Source organism: Petaurus breviceps, unplaced genomic scaffold, assembly GCF_028583685.1.
Source record: "Petaurus breviceps papuanus isolate PSGF00001 unplaced genomic scaffold, PetGlider_PUasm1.0 90417, whole genome shotgun sequence".
Classification (NCBI taxonomy): Eukaryota; Metazoa; Chordata; class Mammalia; order Diprotodontia; family Petauridae; genus Petaurus; species Petaurus breviceps.
In genome coordinates, this window is record NW_027187245.1 from 2,851,678 (window position 1) to 2,864,565 (window position 12,888).

General features: G+C 37.3%; 1 long non-coding RNA gene across 1 annotated transcript in view; it reads left to right on the forward strand.

Moving 5' to 3' along the window:
- The window catches only part of LOC138177473 (uncharacterized), a 111,541-nt gene that overhangs the window by 84,590 nt on the left and 14,063 nt on the right, over positions 1–12,888 (forward strand). The gene's annotated exons all lie outside the window — the stretch shown is intronic.

The window sequence follows — 12,888 nt, forward strand, 5'->3', positions numbered from 1 at the left end:
TGCCTATCAGAGATGATAAATGCTGGAGGGAATGAGGGAAAAATAGGTACAGCAATGAACTCCTGTTAGGACAGTGAACTGATTTAGTCATTCTGGAAAACAATTTGGACCTAGCCCAAAGAACTATAAGACTCTGTATTCTCTTTGACCCAGTAACACCACTACAAGGTCTGTATCCCAAAAGATCAAAGCAAAAGGACAAGGGCCTATAAGTACAAAAGTATTTTCTAGAAGCTCTTTTTGTGATGGCAAAGAATTTGCGATCAAAGGGATGCTTATCAATTACGGAATGGCTGAACAAGTTGTGTATTTTTTGATGGAGTGCTATTGCCCTATAAGAAACAATGAGGGGCATGGTTTCAGAAAAAAATAAACATGGCAAGACCTATATGAACTGATGTAAAGTGAACTGAGCACTGTGAGATCATTGTGTACAATAGCAGCAATGTTTTAATGATCATCAATTGAGAAAGACTTGTCTACTATGATCAATAAAATAATCCAAGATGGCATCAAAGAACTCTGGATGAAAAAGTTCTATCCATCTTCCAAGAGGGAACTGATGAATTCTGAGTGTAAATCTGAAGCATATTTTTTTCACTTTCTCTTTTTTTGCTTTTTTTAGAAATATGCCTAATATTGAAATATTGTTTTACATGATTGATTTCACATGTGTAATTTATATCATATTGCTTGCCTTCTCAGCAAGTGGGAGAAGTAGAGGGAGGGACAGAATTTGGAGCTCAAAATATGAAAAAAATGTTAAAAACAAATAAATTAAAGTGTAAAAAAAGAAATGATGTGTGTTTCTATGGATAGATTTATATTCACATGAAGATGAGTTGAGTAAGTAGACCAAGGTCAAATCATGACAACAATCTCAACTCTTCTACTCCACTCCCCAATCAATGAATCTGCATTTAGAGTTTCTTTTACCAATAGATCAGTGGCATGCACATTCCTGTTTTTACCTGTAGGCCCAGGGTCTCCCATATGGAAATACTGGCTCCTGCCTCAGTAGAAATTATAAAAGGAAGAAAACAGTTACTTCCCTCTTTTTAGATCATATCCTTGATGGCTGACGTTTGACTTACTCCTTGTATTATTTACCCACAGCTCCCTTTGGCTCTAATTATGGCTCTCCAGTTTTTGAAACCTTTGTCTGTTGCTAATATTTGATACCTAATGACTAGAATTTTTGACATTAAGCTATCTGATTTTTTTACCCCTTTCCTGGTGCTTATTTCTAGTGTTTGTGTATTTTTTATGCTCTGATCCACTTTCTCCCTTGAGGAGGTTGTCTTTCCTAGTCTGGGCCTTGACCTTAGGTAACTTGCTGTTGCTTAAGTCCTGATATAATTTCAGGGCCCAGGAGAATAGGCCTGGTTACTTATGCTAAGTATTTAGTCCTTTATCTAGCCATCAGTTTCTTTACTAAGAAGCTGTACAAGTGATATTTCCTTTCAGATCCCAGGAGAAGCATTTCTGACTACAAGGGAGGGAGACTTTTAGGTCAGGATGAACCTGAGAGAATCAAGTGGTGCAACCTGTCACTTCCCCCTTGTGGTCTTTAGATGGGAAATGTCAGGACACATTATACATGCATCATTAAGCACAAAAGGGCCTTTTATGGCTGCACTAACAAAAGCTCAGAGCCTGCATTGTAAAAGAAAGAGTAAGTCAGAATATCTTAAGTATCTGGACAGTGATGTGGTTGATTGGTACATAGAATGGGCCCGTGTGGGTAGACTGGGATCTGCATGATTGAAGGGAATGCCCATATTGATACAAACATGGTAGAATATTGGAGTATCTGGCATACTATTGCCCAGGACACTAAAGGTGGTAGAGATTTGAAAGGACAAGAAGTGGAAATTAAATGCTGTATAACTTCCAGGACTATACTTATTCCCAGAGAAGAGATAAAATGTCCTTCTCTTCCCTCTTTGCAGAAATGAGATACTATGGGTTTGAAATATTGCATATATCATCAGATGTGACTAATATGCTTGTTGTAATGTAATTGTTGAACTGATTTTCTTTTCTTTTTTTTTCTTTTTGTTAATCTTTGTTACAAGGGGTAATTCAGTGGGAAGAGGAGGAGGGAGAGATATTTCAAAATGAACATCTTATGAAAATGAATGAGGGCAATTAAAACAATATTTTGAAAAGGACCACCATTAGGCAGCTAGTACCTTACAACCTCCTTGGAGAAGAACAACTTCAACCTTGTGCAAATTAGGATTTTAAAATAGTGCCTTGTACCCACTGTCTTTGGACAGTGCATGGGTTACAAAGGCTGAAGAATCTCTTTACTTTATGCAGATATTTATGAATATGAAGCCATCATTTCACATTTCTCCTGTTTATAAATGGACCTTTTCTGTCTCCCTTCTACTTTGAAGGCCCACTCCCAGAGAAATGTAGGCTTCATTCATTATTTAACTTCCAAATTGCATGCTAAATTTTGCATCACTATTGATCATAACATATCATCCATTAATAAGGAGAGTATTTTATTCAAAGTCACAGCTTATTAAAAATCTTACAAAATTGGCTATTTCATTAGATGGGACATTGTATCATAGTGACTTGAAAGGCCCCCATAAAAATGCCCCCTTGGCTACCAACGGCAGGTCATTACGGCTGATGTTCCCAAACTGGTATTTTCCAAACCATCATTTGCCATCTATAGTGGGACATGGAAAAAAGCAGAATTATTCCTGTTGAAAGATCAAGCTGCTAAATAATTGATGTGGTTGCTAATTTATTTCATTTATAAAGTGTATCCTCTCTTGTCCTTGTTGGCTAATACCAGTACAAACATACTAATATCCATACAATTAACTTCGCTAATATCAAAATCACCTACATAGCCTTTATTTTCCACTCCCTCCCCCAATTCCCAAGATACTCTATTTGCTCTGAATGAAAAAAATTGCTTCAATAGCTAGTGGTTGGGCTTGATAAATGTTAATTATTTTAGAGATGCTGCATGACAAAAGCTACTTTTATAAGAAAAAAATAAAGCAGCAGTAGCCCACGCCAGATATCTATCTTATCTTATCAGACAGTTCTTTTCTGTCTACTGCTGAGAGAATAATGTTTTTGACCTGACTTTTTTATGGGAAAAGCTGTAACAATATAATCCCATGCAATCGTATGAAAAAAATAATGTGCTATTTCTCTAGAAGCCAAGGAACCTCATAACGGTAGACAAACACATATTTTCCTCTCTTCTTTCACTCCCTCCAAAAAAGCACTTTTTTGGAAAAATGGTTTGTAATAGACAAGTTTCTCTACTACTTTCTTTCCAAAGTTATTATTGTCATGTCAATGTCACTGCAACTTTCAGAAGCCCATAATTTGACCTCAAAATTTTCCCCATAATTTTGAAGCAGGAGAAATAGTTGTGTGCTCAGTGGGAGCGGTGTGGTGAGCTCTGATGTGGTCTACCATCACAGTAGGCTAATTGCTAATGGAGACTTGCAAATGAATTTCTGTTTGCTGAGCTAGCCTGATAACTTGGATGCTGTTATGGCAGAGGGACACAACACAGAGGAGCACAGCATATCACCAGGATGCCATTTTCCTCAGAGGTGATTCAAGCATTTGCTCCATAGCCTGAAGGGTGGTTAGGGAATACATGTATCCACCTGCTGGATTTTATTCCTTCATCCTACCTTGGTAATTACCTATGGGAAAGACAGTATGGGGTAAAAAAAGAGAGAACTCACTTGGGAATCATTGAACTTGGGTTGGATTTCTGATTTCTCTGCTTATTGGTTTAGTGATTTGGATGCCACTATCTTTTTCTGAGCCTGTTTCCTCACGTATAAAGTAAGGGGGTTGGACTAGATTACCCTTCTAGCTCTGTATCCTATAATCCCATGATATGTCCCCAGCTTTTGGTCATCCTGATCCGGGCAGTGGCCTCAGTGGCTTGGAATCAAGCTCATTTGCCCAGACCTGTTGGACAGAAATAATCAGAAGTTATCTCCAAGGACATTGAGTCTGACTTGTACCTGAATACAAAACCCCTTTATAGTATCTCTGACAAGTGACCATCCCCTTCTACTTAAAGATGCCCAGCAATATGGACCCTTCTTCCTCACAAGGAACTCCATCTCAGACTGGAATCACTCTCAGTCCTACTAATATTTCCTTTTTATGAAACTAAATTCTTTCTCTCCACTTTTTCTTCTCACAACTCCAAGTTCTTCACTCTGCAAACTGCATACAAATAACCCCTCTATCCCATTGTAGAACTGCATAATTTGGGAGATGGGAAGCTCTTCAGAGGCTGTCCATTCCAACCCAGGCCTGATTATATAGACCTTTTTCAGTGTCCCCAGTAGTTGTCTCAGACCTATGCCTGAAGTTTTTCAGTGAGAACTCACTGCTTTCCAAGGAAGACCTGATTATTAGGCTGACCTCAGACCTAAATCTGATTCTGTACAATTTCTATACTCTGCCATTAGGCCTGTTCTCTTGAATTCAAAAGAGTAGTTCTTGAAGACAGTTAACATACCTCTAAGTCTTTTCATCTAACTATCCCCAGTTACTTCCCCTGAGCCTTTTATGGCCTATTCCTTTTATGACTTAGGCATCCTTTTTACTGGACACAGGACAACATGTCTATGTCTATTCAAAACTTCTATGTCCAAGGACAAATACGGTACCCTAGCTGTGGCTTAACCAAGGAATGATAGAACTGAATTATTACATCCTGTACCCTGAATATGCTAATATCAGATGTCCATTATTATCATGCCATTCAACCTAAGCAGCAATCCCATCTTTTCCTTGAGTCTTCTCTTTCTCCACCTTTTTTAGTGATCAAACCTCTCTTGGTTGTGGTTCACCTTTATTGCCAGCATCAGTTTTTCCTGTTTATTGCATTTATTTTCATTAAGATTTATCCTTCTGATATGTATATCGTGGATAGACATTATAAACAGTGATTATAATTAGCAACTTTATCCACATTGCAGGATATAACATAAACATATAAATTATCTTCATTTCTATACACTATCAGTGAAACCCAGCAAGAAGAGATAAAAAAAGAAATTCCACTTAAAATAACTATAGACAGTATAAAGTACTTGGGAGTCTACCTGTAAAGATAAACTCAGGAATTACTTCAATATAATTACAAAACCCTTTTCACACAAATAAAGACAAATCTAAAAAAACTGGAAAATATTTTTAAAATATTAAAAGTATAAAAATATAAAATATATAAAATTCATTTGGAAGAACAAAAAGTCAAGAATATCAAAGGAATCAAAAAATGTGAAGGAAAGAAAATTAATAGTACCAGATTTTTAACTATATTACAAAACAGTAATCATCAAAACAATCTGATTCTGGATAAAAAATAGAGTGGAATAGATTAGGTACAAAATATACAGTAGTAAAAGTAGTAATCTAATGTTTGATAAACACCCAAATCCAAGCTTTAGGGGAAAGAAATCACCGTTTGACAAAAATTGCTAGGAAAAGCAGAAAGCAGTTTGTCAGAAACTAGGTATAGAATGATATTGCATGTTATATACCAAGATAAAGTCAAAACAGGCACATGACTCAGACATAAAGGATGATGTCATAAGCCAAGAAGGGGAACATGGAAAATTTTAGCTGTCAAATCCATGGATAAGGGAAGATTTTATGATCAAATGAGATAGAGAAAATAACAGAATTTTTAATGCAAGTTTGATTGCCTTAAATTTAAAAATTCTTGCACAAACAAAACCAGTGCATCCAAGATTAAAAGGAAAGTAGGAAACTGGGATGCCATTTTTACAGCAAGTTTCTCTGATAAAGCTTCATTTCTCAACTATATAGGGAGCTAAGTCAAATTTGTAAAAATAAGAGCCATACCACTGTTGACAAATGATCAAAGGATATCAGCGTGCAGTTTTCAGGAGAAGAGGTCCAAGCTATAAGTAGTCACATGAAAAAAAATGTTCTAAATCACTATTGATTAGAGAAGTACAAATTAAAACAACTCTGAGATACCACCTCACACCCATTAGAAATGACAGATTTTGGAATGGATGAGGGAAAATATATACATTAATTAACTATTGGTGGGGCTGTGAACTGCTCCAACCATTCTGGAGAACAATTTGGAAGTATACCCAAAGGGCTATCAAATTGTGCATACCCTTTGACCCAGCTATATCCCAAAGAGATCAAAGAAAAGGAAAACAACATATATGTACAAGAATATGCTGAACAAATTGTGGTATGTGATTGAGATTGGATAATATAAGAAATGAGGAACAAGATGATTTCAAAAAACCAGGGAAGACTTTTATGAACTGAGGCAAATTGAAGTGAACAGAACCAGGATAACATTGAGCACAGTAACAGCAGTAATATAAAGATGATCAACTGTGAAAGATGAACCACTCTGATCAATAAAATGATCTAAGACAATTCCAAAGGACTAATGATGAAAAATTCTGACCACCTCCAGAGAGATAACTGATGAACTCCAAGTACATATTGAGGCATGATTGTTTCACTTAATTTTCTTGCTTTTTTGCAGCATGACTAATAGAAAAATGTTTTGCATACTTTCATATGTATAATTGATATAAAATTGCTTGCCTTCTTAATGGATAAGGGAGGGGTGAATAGGAAGGAGAAAATTTGGAATTCAGAAAAAATTAAAAATTAATGTTAAAAATGAATAGACTATTTCAAAAATAGAACACAAAGATCTGAGTTTATAAGTGAACAGGAGGAGATTGAGAGTTTATTTTTGGGAAACTGAGTAGAGCTTTTTTCCTGAAACAGAGGCCCATCTTTTAGCATCAGTCATTCTTATCATGATATTGTATGGTTGTCAGTCATGGAATGCAGCAGCCACTGAAAAATTAAAAGTTGAGAGTCAGTGTTAATAGCAATGTCTAGAGGTACATGATGGGCCTTAAGAGGTGGCTACATATTACCAATAGAGAATTGGTCAGGAGAAGTGGTTCCAAGACTGTAACTAGAGGGGCATTTGCCTTTAAAGGGAGATGGTTCGATCATGTAATGAAGGTAAGGGATAACAAGCAGATAACTCTTTTGCCTTATTGACATCCAATACAAAGTCAAGGGATCTATAAAAAGGCCCCCAAAATTCTGGGTGAATTCCATGTGGAAGATTTATAAGAGGGCATGTGCTAGATTGAGAAACCATGGATGATAAACCATTGGATGGTATATCCACTGATAGAGAAGTAACCTATAGTAATAAGATCACAATTTCATCAAAGTATCCTCCTTCAGAGTGTCAACTGGACCTACCAGGCCTCTAACCTGTAAATGACCAGAGCCGAACAGAGCAGACTAAAGTCAGGAGATTCAGGAACCAAACAGAAGTTTAATTTCAAAGTGAGGGAAACGTCTTGCAGCAAAGAGGCAGATTAGACACATATGCTGGAACCCCACCCCTAGTGGGGGGGCCTAAGGCTATGTGGGGAGATATCAATACTTATAGCAATGGTTACCAGTGAGCTGTAGCCCTGTGAGGTTACAGGGGTAACAGCAACAGTGAGACAACAGGGTTTCATGACTAGAACATGAGTACTTATCCAAGCTTGTCCAATGCTTGTTCAAGCTCAGAGAACATCCGGTGCTAGTCAAAGCAATGCAATAATTATGTGATTTTGTCAGAGGATCAGATCATCCAGAGCATGAGTTGAAAAGATTGTTGTTATGCCAAGCTCGGGGCACAGTTTGCTTTCTGGGCCTTAGCTCTGGAAAACAGTGTCTCCTAATATCTTGACAAGAGCTAGCATTTAGTCATGTACTCCATGTCACTAAGTTTGAAATATATATACACATACATACATCATACTTACATGAAATATACATACATACATATATGTATGTATGTTCAAATTTGCCTCCTGTTAAGATATTATAGCTTATCCTGTTTATCATCCACATTAGAAACTTTCTTGTGCATATGTCGGAGTCCACTTGTTTTATTGCTACTTCTGTTCTTAGATATTGTCTCTCATGAATGATTGGTTTCTCTGTCTACTGTTCTTATATCGTACCTGCTACCTTGAGATGGTGATCTTGGTTGGGCCTGGACTAACTGGAATCTTTGACAATTTGAAATGCTCAATTTTCAAGCATGTCAGAAGGATTCACTCTTAAAGATGACAGAAATAAACTATTTGCTTCCATGTTGTATTGTGAGGAATTTAGCATATGTCCCCTTCCTCAATCTAATTCCACCCAAGTAAGAGCTAAGTGCTTACTAGTACATTTGTAGCAGTGTTCTAGGTGCTGAAGATTCTAAAGACAAATTGAAAACTAGTATCTGCCCTCAAGGATGTTACATTCTGCTAGAGGTATATAACATGTAAACCGAGACATCTACACATAATTATTTGAGAAGAGAGAGTACTGCCAATGAGAGAAATCATGAAAAGATTCCTGGAGGAGGTAGAACATTAGCTGAGCCTGAAAGCTAGGTATTCTTAGAGATCAGGGTAAGGAGGGAGTGTATTCTAGGCAGGGGTCAGAGGACAGTGTTAGATGAGTTATGAGATGCCTATTTCGAAGAACAGCAAGTAGCCCAGTATGGCTGAAAAAGGGAGCGCATGAAAGAGCAAAATGTAAAACAAGTCAAATTGTGAAGGGCAGGAAATGACATATTGAGGAATTGGTATGCTTTTTCTAAGAAGCAATAAGGAAACAGCCATTGAGTCATTGGATGGGAAATGGCATGAGCAGACTTGTGCTTTAGCAGGATTATTCTGACAGGTTTGTGGAAGATGGATTAGAGAAGTGAGGAACTGGAAGCTAGAGTCGAAATAGGTGATAGTACAGAGCAAGAATTAGGGTGATACCCAGGTGAGTAGAAATGACTGTAAGATATGTTGTAGAACTAGAACCAACAAGACTTGGTGACTGATGAAATACAAGGGAGGGGAGAAGAAAGAACTGAAGACATCTCTCATGTTGTGAACCTAGTTGACTGAACTTATAGTGGTGCCTTCCCTTACTAGACTATCCTTAAGTTCTGAAACTCTCCACTTGTGATTCATTCCTTTGTTTTAAGCATTATTCTGTCCCTGGCTTACCCTTTCTGAAAATGCAGTCTGTAATGTGTGGAGTTAATATAGTCACATGAGCACCTTAGTGTGATAGGACAGACCATATGACTGACTGCACCGAGGAATTTGGAATGAAAGAATAGTGTTATGCTCCTATACTTTACTTAATTCTAGAAAAAAATCCTTTACTCTATCTGACAAATGAATAGACATTCTCATAAGCAGGAATCATTTGCTAGAACTTGCCAAATAGGCCATTCCATAACAACTAGGTAATGGCTATAAAAGTCACTATTTTTAATATCTCTGAGACCTAGAGCCTTGCAAGTCGGCTTTAGTCAAGGCATCCTTTGCAATACCTCCTGGAGAGGTCATAAGTCAGTGAGTTCCACACTGTAGAGGAAAAGGTTCCAGAGGGACACATAGTCAACAATTCCCTTGGAAGAGGAGATAGTTTTGTCAAAACACAAAGAAAGCAAAGCAGTCCTATTAAAAATGAAATATTATAGCAAATGTGAGCACATAGGCAAAGATGCCGTCACTCTCTCCATTTGTTTTAATTAGTCTTTTTATGTTTAGAATTTATTATGCAAAATCACAACAGCATGGGGTGAGTAAGTAAAGACCTGTATTCCATTCTACTGTTGAGCCTGACAAAAAGGCCCCATTTCTCTGGAGAGCAGCCTGCCTCCACATTGTCTTTTATCATACCAGCTAAAAGCAGGACCTAGTCCATTAGGCAACATGACATGCCCCTTCTCATCTCTGCCCTGCAAAAGGTCCCCAGAATGGTACAGCTTGGGAGTAGCCAATCTGCTTAGAAAGTTTTGATCTCAACAATGTCCAACATGAAGGAAAATAAAATTTAATACATTACTTGTACCAATTGGGAAATGGTGCACAAAATAATTTTTAAAAACCCTTTCTGGAATTTTGTGGCATTGAACATCAATTTGTTAGCATCTGCATTGAAGAGAATGCCTTCCATGGTAGATTTTTTTCTTCATTTTTAGCATCACATTTTCCAATGATGCTTCTTGATAATGTATTAGGAATGTGTTCACATGGATCTCCCAAGTCAGATGTCACTGAAATGAGAAGGCAACATGAAGAATACAAGCAGAGTAGACCCGTAATTCATAAGAGACACAAATCAATAAAATCTATAGCTTGGTTGACATTATACAAATGTACAAGCTGTGGCTAAGAAGGAAGGGGAAATAAAGAGTTTAACACATGGAGGTTAAATCTGTTCCATAGGTAATATTGAAATTTGAAGAGCTAGGACTCATGACTGGAATATGTGTAATATATGTGTATCAGTGTTCTAGGTGCTGAAGATAAGACAAATACATCATATTCAAAGGGAAGAGAATAAATCAAACAGGTATCAAAATAACTTTAGATATTAGTGTAATATCATCATAAAGGGAAATACAGCAAGTATGATGAAAAACATTTGGGGATGTATCAACCAATTGTCAAAGTAACAGAAATGATACTATCATGGGAGTGTACTACATACTACCTGGCAAGAAGGAGGAAATAAATGAGAAATTCCAGGAACAGATCACAAACCTGGGACAGAAGTATGAAACAGCAGTAATGAAGGAAGAAGTTCAATTGTTCAGACATTGGCTGGAATTCCTCCATTGTCAAAGGAGAGTCAGCTGATAAATTCTTAATTTGTCTCATGGTAATTTCATTCTTCAAAAGTTAGGGAAAAGAACTTATTCTGATCAAAATGGGTAGTCACTGAAGTAGACATGATGTTAACTTCGGGAAGAAGTAGCCATACCATCTTTGAGTTCATGAAAGAGGGGCCATAATTAAACATGTAGGAAAGACTATGGGATAGTAACTGTCAGAGTAAAGAATGGATAGTAGGTATAAAATATTTATTAAGTTCTAACTACTTTCCAGCTCCTTTGTTAACACAAAATCATGCAAAAAGAAAAACAGTCCTTGACATCAAGGAGCTTATAATCTAATGGGAGAAGAAAGCTTGTAAAGGTGAGCTGAGAATCAAGGTGGAAGTCAGTGCCTTCATGGAAGCAAGAGAACAATGTTGAAAAGTAGTGGGGGGGAGGGGAGATCTGGGTTGGGTAGGATTCAATGGCTAATGAGTCAACAAATATTTGTAAAGGGCCTACTATGTGCCAGGTACTATCAAAAAAGCAAGGGCTATACAGTGACTTAAATTACATTGCAGATAGAATGTTTAGCAGGCAGCAGCATGGATCAGTGGATAGAGTTCCACGCCTGGCATCAGGGACACCAATCTTCTTGAGTTCAAATCTGGCCCCAGATACTTAGTAGCTTTGTGATGCTGGGCAAGTCACTTCACCCAGTTTGTCTCAGTTTCCTCGTGTTTAGGATGAGCTGGAGAAGGAAATTGCAAGCCATTCTAGTGTCTTTGCTAAGAAAACCTCAACTGGGGTCACAAAGATCCAGACACAACTGAAAAATGACTGAACAACAACAAAGAAAGAATACTTATCAAATTTGAGGACAACAAAGCTGGGAAGAATAGCCAATGTAGAAACTTGAATGTGAATAATGAGTTAGAGAAATGGACTGAATATGCTAAGATGAAGTTGAATAGAAATAAATGGCTAGTTCTAGTTCTTGGGTCCAAATACAAAAGGGTTCGGGTTCTACTAGATCACGAATTAGTCCATAGTGTAATATAAACACGAGAAAAGCCATTATGACCTTGGGGTACAGCAGGAGAGACATCATGTGTGGAACACAGAGGTGAGACTCCTTGGACAGACCATGCCTGAGGTACTTACTGTGTTCAGTTCTAGGTGCTTTGGAGAAAGAACCCTATCAAACTAAAGTCCGTATTTCTTTTTTTTTTCTTTTTAGAATTCATCCATTTTATTTTATTTTTTGTTTTTGGGGCAGTGATATAGATGACTATAGGTAAAATATACACAGCTAACAATGAGGAGTGGGTGGCTTGGGAAGCAAGTAGATGGTAATATGTAACATAAAACAAGATTATTTTTAGTACTTTAAAAATCATTTACTTGTTTATTTTTAGTTTTCAACATTCACTTTTATAAGATTTTGAGTTTTAAATTTCCTCCCTCCCCAAGATGGCATGCAGTCTGATTGTACAATCATATTAAACATATTTCCACATTAGTCAGGTTGTAAAAGAAGGATCAAAACAGAAGGGAAAAAAACATGAGGAAAAGAAAACAAAATAAAGAGAAAATGGTATGCTCAGATTTGCTTTCAGTCTCCGTAGCGCTTTCTCTGGATGTGGATAGCCTTTTCTATCATGAGTCTTTTGAAATTGACTTATATCACTGTATTGCTGAGAAGAGCTAAGTCTAACAAAGTCAGTCAGCACACAATGTTGCCATTATTGTGTACCATGTTCTCTTGCTTCTGCTCATTTCGCTCAGTATCAGTTCATGCAACTCTTTGCAGGTTTTTCTGAAATTTGCCTGCTCACCATTTCTTATGGAACAATAGTATCCCATTACATTCATATACCACCACTTGTTCAGCCATTCCCCAAGTGATGGGCACACCCTCAATGTCCAATTCTTTGCCACCACAAAAAGAACTGCTATAAATTTTTTGTATGTGTAGGTCCTTCCCCCTTCTTTTTTTGGCTTTTTGGAGAGCAATTGGAGTTAAGTGACTTGCCCAAAGTCACAAGTCTAGTAAGAACTCAGGTCCTCCTGACTCCAGGGCTCATGCTTTATTCACTGCACCACCTAGCCCTCCCCCTTACCCTGTCTTAAAAAAAACTATTAAATAATGATTGTTTTTCACATGTAACCCCTTTTGATTTTGA